Raw genomic sequence first — 6,995 nt, forward strand, 5'->3', positions numbered from 1 at the left:
AAATAGTTCCATTTAATTTTTATTTTTCTTCAGAAATTGGTATTTCCTGTCACAGTTCCTCATATTCTCAGTGTGTTCTCTTTGATAATCTGGAGCTTTCTCTAAGAACCATTGAGCAATTGCTATTCCTGTTGCTGTCTGCATGAGGTGATTCCTCTTCTCTTACCCAGTACTAGATCCACGTAGCACAGTAAGATTTTCAAGTAAGGGCTTAAGTGTGGCTTAAGTGTTGCGTAAGCATTGGCATTTGGGTTAGTCTGCTAAAGACTCACCTTTCCTTTGACATAACAATACGGCTGGATAATTTAGCTCACAATCCTTGCAGCTCTGAGGTACAAAATGGCAGTCTGAAGCTCTCTTTTTGCAGTCTTTATTTTTCCCCTATTAAATCACTGTGTGTATTTTGCTTATTGAAGAGTAACAATGGCAGTAAAGGCTTGTGTGCTGCGTGTTGTCTGGTCATAGAATCTTTTAATCATAGAATGGAATGGCCTGGATTGAAAAGGCCCACAATGACCATCTAGTTTCAACCCCCCTGGATATAGCCACATCCAGCCTGGCCTTGAATGTCTCCAGGGATGGGGCATCCTCAACCCCCTTGGGCAACCTGTTTCAGTGAGTTACCACCCTCTGTGTGAAAAACTTCCTCCTAATATCTAACCTAAACCTCCCCTGCCTTAGTTTCAAACCATTCCCCTTGTCCTATCAGTATCCACAGGTGATTTACTACGCCTGATTTGCAGCTGATGTGTTTACAAGCTGGGAAATCTGGCTGGGCAGATAGCATGTTTCTGCATTGCTTGCTCCAGGGCTTTGAAGAGAACTGGGCAGTTGCAGGTAGAGACTATAGCAGCTCCAGCTCTGTCTAGGTTGGAGAGCTGGAGCTGAGGTGGTGCTTTTGATGTTACACTCTTGCTTCCCTATGCAGCCAATGTGTATGCTTAAATACAGTTTTGCTTGTTCCTGGTCCAGTCTGAAGCTCTCACACTGTATCTCATGCACATGGTCTGTTAATCCTCAGCTGGATTAACAGCTAGTTTCTATTGATAATGCTGAAAGAATTCCTTTTGGCTTACTCTAAATGAAAAAGATGCAGCTATGCTTCCCATTTTAACAATGAAAATTAAGAATAGGTTTCAAGATTGAAAAAAAATATATATCATTTATTTGCTTGCTTTATGACTCCATTTTCAGTTGACATAAATACATGACTTGCAGATTTTCAAATGGAATATATGGAGTTGCAACTAAAAGTTTGATCATGTCTCTCTACCAGACCTCTACAAGTCTCATTTTACCAGAGAGAAATATCCTCCTTCTTACTTGTGTCACCGCTTCTGGCAGTAAATACATTTGTGAGTGACTGTTTTTCAAGGCTGAAGCACAGGAAGAGTAAAATTTCATCAAAACTGTGATCAAAACCCGGAGTTCTCACTGAGAATGGCAATCACTGCCATTAAAGCAGCCTCATGTGGTTGTTTCACAGAAACAAGATCACATATCCCACTAGTTTTGTGGGTTTTTTGGTCTCTTTTTTACATGCTTTAATAATAAAGAATAAAAATTAAGTTTTATTATTTTGTATATGCAGTGTTTCTTCCTGAAGTTCACACCTTATTGCCACTCTTGCCAGTATCAGTACAGCACAGGGCCTGCAGTCACCTCCCTACCTCCCCAGACCAAATCCATGAATCATTTGCTTCTCATAGGCCTCAGATGAAAATACTAGTTTATAACAACTCTAACCACGTTAAGGACAGTGAGACACTTTAATGCAGTGCTGTGCAGTTCTACAAACTTGGCAAATACCTCTAATGCAGGAGGAATGTCTAACGTGCAGCCTGAGGTCTTCGATACCACAACTAAAGCAGATCTAAACCTGAAAATACTTACACCAGCATGTTAGTGTAAACCCTTACCTTCTCTAGTGTTAACTACGGCTTGCCATAGCATCGTGGCAAGTCTCAAAACCACAAACGTGGGGAAATAACGAATGGCAGGATTTTCAGAGTAGCCTATGGTCAGCACAGCTTGGGAATTCAGCTCTCCTAGGCCCTCCAGGAAAATGTCATCATGCATTTTCCTCACAGAATTACTTAACTAGTCTCAGGAGCTTGCAAAACCCACAGAGGTTTTTAACTAGCTTACTGAAGCAAAGGCTTGAAGGTTGTCCTGAGGGGCTTCATTCATTTTGCTTTGTTGCTGAGCTGTGGTTTCCAGTCTGTCACTTCCAGCCTTGAGCCTGAAAGAGAGACAGGCCTTGCTGTGGACATTCACAAGAGCACAACTTCTGAAAGAGCAGTCTTTATGGAGGGAAACTGACAACTTCTACTTTCAAAAACTCACGTTACTTCATTGCATTCCCTTCTATTAGAATTCAAAAAATAGCTTTTTGAAAGGAACATGCACACAATTCTCCCAGCATGGAAAAAGCAACTTCTTGATTGGCAGCCCTCCTAATTACAGGTTAGTAAAACAAGGCAACCAACTTTCATATCACTGAATCTACCCTGCTGAAACGATGCTCAGTGTGCTACAGCAACCTGAGCTCATGCCCCCACTGTAACCTTAAGCTGCTCATCGGAGCAGACACGGAATGCAGCAGCCCCATTCCTTCCCAGTCACTGTCATAGCTGAGTGCACGCTGAAGCATCCTGAGCTACAGAAATGTCCCAGAGAAGGAATCAGCTCTCCACTCTGGGTTGTTACAGCAAAGACCTGAGCACCACTCTCTGGGAACTACGTGGAAACTTAGGACGGACATGGAGAAACCTCAGAGTCCAGAGCTTTGATGTGAGTATATGGCTTGTGTTGTCGTGTAATTTGGTGCCTGTTTACATTAAACATCCCCAATATGGCTGCAGTCTTTCATGTGGCACAAGCTTAGCAAAAGGGCCAATTCACAGTTGGGCATTGAAGGCAGGAGCTTGGGCTCCTCCTAGAATCAGGGATGGGGAGAATTCAGAAATACCCATTGCTCATCCACTGTTAGGTTCATGTCAGCTTCAGTGCAGAAACCTGCAGGGGGAGCAAAGTGTTTCTGTGTATCCACTAGAAGGCTGTTTCTAACACACTGCTTTGCCCCTCCAGCTTGTGAAAAGCACCCAGGCCTGCTAGCAGCATTATGTACCTTGAACAGCTGGCCTAGAGCTTAAGTATTTCAAGGTCTCATTGTTCAGAAGCATAAGGCAGAGGCAGCAGCAGAGGGAGGTGGGTCCAGAGGTGACAAGCCTAGAAGTAAGCAAGCCAAGAAGTAAGCAAGCCAACAGGGGTCCCTGCACATCCTTCAGAGAAAGTACCTCAGAGTACTGGGGAGATTCAGTCTTCCTCTTGCTCTGCTCCTGCTGCGGGCAGGGCACCTATGAAGAATGGACAAAGTGAGACACATTCAGTCTCTTGCAGTGAGTTTTCCTAAGTCTGTTAAGCCCTGTCATCAAAGCTTTGCCATGCTCTCTGTGGGGAAGTGCAGCTGCAAGCTTTGTTAAAAATTGGTGTTATCTAGCTTTACAACGTGAGTTTTCCAGTTATCATGTTCTGTGTTTTTTTTCAAGATTGTAATAGGGCCCTCTGTCAAAAGAAGCCCAACTCTATGCAGAGAGATGTGCATAATCAGGCAGAGCTTTCTAAAGAACAGCACCTGTTGCAGAACGGCGGGAGAAAAGCAAACGATCACACCTGTCATTGACATATGATCAGTGTCACGGAGTTCTCTCTAGAGCTCACTCCGGGACAGTGGGGCACAAACCCGGGGCAGCACGAACAAAAGCCCCCCCCCTTTTCTCTAGCAGCAGTGCGGCACGGCCCGGCGCGGCCCGGCCACGTGCGTTTAGGGAGACGGGGAAGGGAAGGGAGACTCCGATTAGGTCTAACAAAAAAAAAAATGAGGGAGGAGAAAGGTGATCTGAGAACGAATGGCAGTTTAATAACCTAATAACACTAAACAACAACAAGAGAGTTTCAACAAAGAGAATACCAAGTCCCAAATCTCACCGATGGAGCTGTGGAAGGCAGGAAGCTCTGACCACGTTGTCTCCTCGCAGGGAGCCGGTCCAGCAACGCCGTCCCCTTCCTCACTTCCCTTCCGGTGCCCCACCCCACATGCCCATCAAGGCAGTTCACAGAAAAAAAAACTTGTCCCCTTTACTCCCATTATGAAGCATGGTGTTCTGATGTGGAATACCAACACCAACCAAATTGCAAAACCATAACAATCAGCTAATCTCGTTTATTCCTTGGCTGCGTGTACATTTATAATACGGGTAATTAGCTCATACATATTGCAAAAGTGGAGCTCATCATTGGTTCCCAATTACATACTATCCCCAAGTATCTTTGCAGCTTCTTGTTATCATCCTGAAAGCTACTCCCTTGCTGAGTTCACAAAACCATGGCTAGTTTCTCACCATCCCAGGGCATCCTGTTGTTCTCACTGTCCTTGCAGGTGTTATGGCTGCTTGATTAACTGCACCGTGTTTACGACCCTTCTCAGCTAACTAGCTGTAAAAAACACTCTCTACATTTCCCCCGTTTTCTTTTAGGCTGAAAAGGCTCAGTTTACCGACCGACTAACCATATTTAACAAGCAATTCAGTTCATTTGTTCAATTAGTTCTCATGTAGTTTTATCCTGCTCCGTAGCTGCTGCTCTGTGAACTCCTTATCTTGATCCATGGCTGCTGCTCCATAAAATTCTTCTTGTATTACAACAATTTCAAGATACTGCCTATAGAATAACAACACTACTTATATTAATAACATAACTATGATAACTCAATCAAGGCCTTGATTGACAATACTCTAAAAGTGAAAAAAGAGACAAGTCAAATACAACATAACAACATTACTGTTAAACCCACTAAAAAGAACAAATATGTCTGTACTGCAACCTAAGTTTCTGCAACCTGAAAATAAATCTGTGAGGGTCCCATTGTGTTAATCTGTACCTGATTTGGAAAAGTCTTCAATTTTCATATACTCTGATACATTGATTTTTTAATGACCACTAAAATTTGTGCAATAAATGCTTTTAAGATGCTCATAACCATGCTCTACTGACTGAGTTATCCGGGCTAATAATTGATTAATGATCGCGCAATTTAATGGAATAGCATGTCAAACAGAACCAATTTTAGAGGAAAAATGTACTAGAGTATCACTAGGGGCATTATTACTTACTGACCCTTGAGAAACAGCAAGCCATGTTGGTGTTGGATGTAACAGGTAGTGCCAGCAGGGCGTCCCCTGCTTCAAGGTGCACATTTCCTCTCTCACCCATCACAGATTCTCTCCTGCATTCAGGGTCTGAAGGATTTCTTCCAGTTGTACACCACATCCGCATGGCCAGTGCATGATATAGAGCCCAAGTGGAACACCTGCTTGGAAAACAGAATAAACTATCAAATTTAGTTCTATTAGCGTGCACTTTCCTCTAAAATGATGCATGGTTATATTTTCAGATCCCAATTAGTTGGATGTAAGAGAGGTATCTATTCTATGATACAGGGTCATCTCTTTGTCTGGGATTCCTTTCCAGGTTTTGTCTTTGCAAATTAAGAAAAGTTAATTAATAGGCTAATAACATCATAACCAAACAGTACTAAAACATTGAAAGAGCTATTCCTGTAGGTTCTAGCATTGATTACATCAAATCCTGTTTAATACACATCTGATCTGTTACTAAAATAGAAGAAGCACACAACATCATAGCTAATGCCTTAAACTCTAAATCTTGAGACTGCATTGGTAAAACAGAAAATCACACACCATGTCAAACTATTACTAATATTATCTATAACACAGCAAGTTACAAAGCAATACCACTAAGTAAGAAACACACAATTACAATTACTATAAAGGCTGGATGCTATTTTCTGCCTTCAGATGAGACCGAAGATATCATGCTGGAACCCACATAGGGCCAGTCCCTGTGGAAATACAAGCATATTCACGACCCCAAGTTGTCAGTGGTAGGGGACAGTCCCAAAGTCCTGTGGCCATATTCCAAACATTAACCATAGGCTGTTCCTTTAGCACTGGGGAAGCCACAAAATGACGATCCACATAAGCTGTATCTCTATGAACACGATTCAAAAACTTCAGCACAAACAAAACAAGCAAAACCTTGCATAGTATTTCATGTAGTGTGTCTCCCATATTCCCCCTTTTTTGTTTAATAATAAGAATGGATTTCAATGTTTGATAAATGTGATCAGTAATAGCTTGTCCAGTGGGAGAATGAGCAATGGCTGTAGTATGTTTAACACACCCTTCTTGGAGGAAAGTTTGAGTGGCCTTAGAGGTATACGCAGGCCCATTATCTGTTTTTGTAGTATGTGGGATTCCCATAGCAGCATAAGCAGATAACCAGTGTTTACGGGTGTCATGACTGTGTTCACCTGTATGTGCTGTGGCAAATACGTAAGAAGAATGAGTATCTATTATTATATGTGCATATTTTAGACAGCCAAATTCAGGAACGTGAGTGACATTTGTCTGACACAGTTGAAGAGGTGCTGTGCCACATGGATTTGTCCGAGTCTGAGGCAAAGAGGTATCAGTCAAATTATGTAGCTGATATTCAGTCATAAACACGGTGTATTGCATAGCAGAGAGGATCATTCTTAACACAGTTTTCCAATCGTGAGGGGTCATAGCGTAACTGTCACTGTTTGCAACCAAAAGATTGTATGTAAAGGCTGACTGAACTCCGTATGTTCTCACTGACTCCCTTAGCTCCTTCACTGCCTCATAAGGCAGAGATTCCAAATGGGGGACCTGATTAGGAAAGGTCTGCAACGTGTCAGCATCACCCCTTAATATTGTTTCTTTTCTGCATTGCTCTAAGACATCACAGTACGCTGTAGGGAAATTTGTCATTCCTGCTTCCTTCAAAGTATCATCAGGAGGAAATGCGTCCGATTCTCTTTCTGGATCTTCTGGACCGGGGTCACAACGATCCCCTGGTTTCGATCCGTCCGTGTCTTTAACCACGTTACA

General features: G+C 42.6%; 2 long non-coding RNA genes across 3 annotated transcripts in view; one reads left to right on the top strand and one right to left on the bottom strand.

The window, feature by feature from the left end:
* Nucleotides 1–6,995, top strand: part of LOC146756705 (uncharacterized) — a 378,411-nt gene that overhangs the window by 258,761 nt on the left and 112,655 nt on the right. The gene's annotated exons all lie outside the window — the stretch shown is intronic.
* LOC146756718 (uncharacterized) lies at nucleotides 1,135–6,431 on the bottom strand. 2 transcript variants are annotated; one of them, XR_014937261.1, is made up of 3 exons: nucleotides 5,179–6,431; nucleotides 3,300–3,359; nucleotides 1,135–2,242 (listed from the first exon to the last, which is right to left on the bottom strand). It is a non-coding gene; the product is annotated as an uncharacterized LOC146756718 (long non-coding RNA). The 2 variants fall into 2 exon arrangements; XR_014937262.1 differs by lacking the exons at nucleotides 3,300–3,359; nucleotides 5,179–6,431 and adding an exon at nucleotides 3,131–3,293 and having other exon boundaries at nucleotides 1,747–2,242.

Source organism: Coturnix japonica, chromosome 26 (genome assembly GCF_054131305.1).
Source record: "Coturnix japonica strain WE chromosome 26, WE-NBRP24, whole genome shotgun sequence".
NCBI classification, from domain to species: Eukaryota; Metazoa; Chordata; class Aves; order Galliformes; family Phasianidae; genus Coturnix; species Coturnix japonica.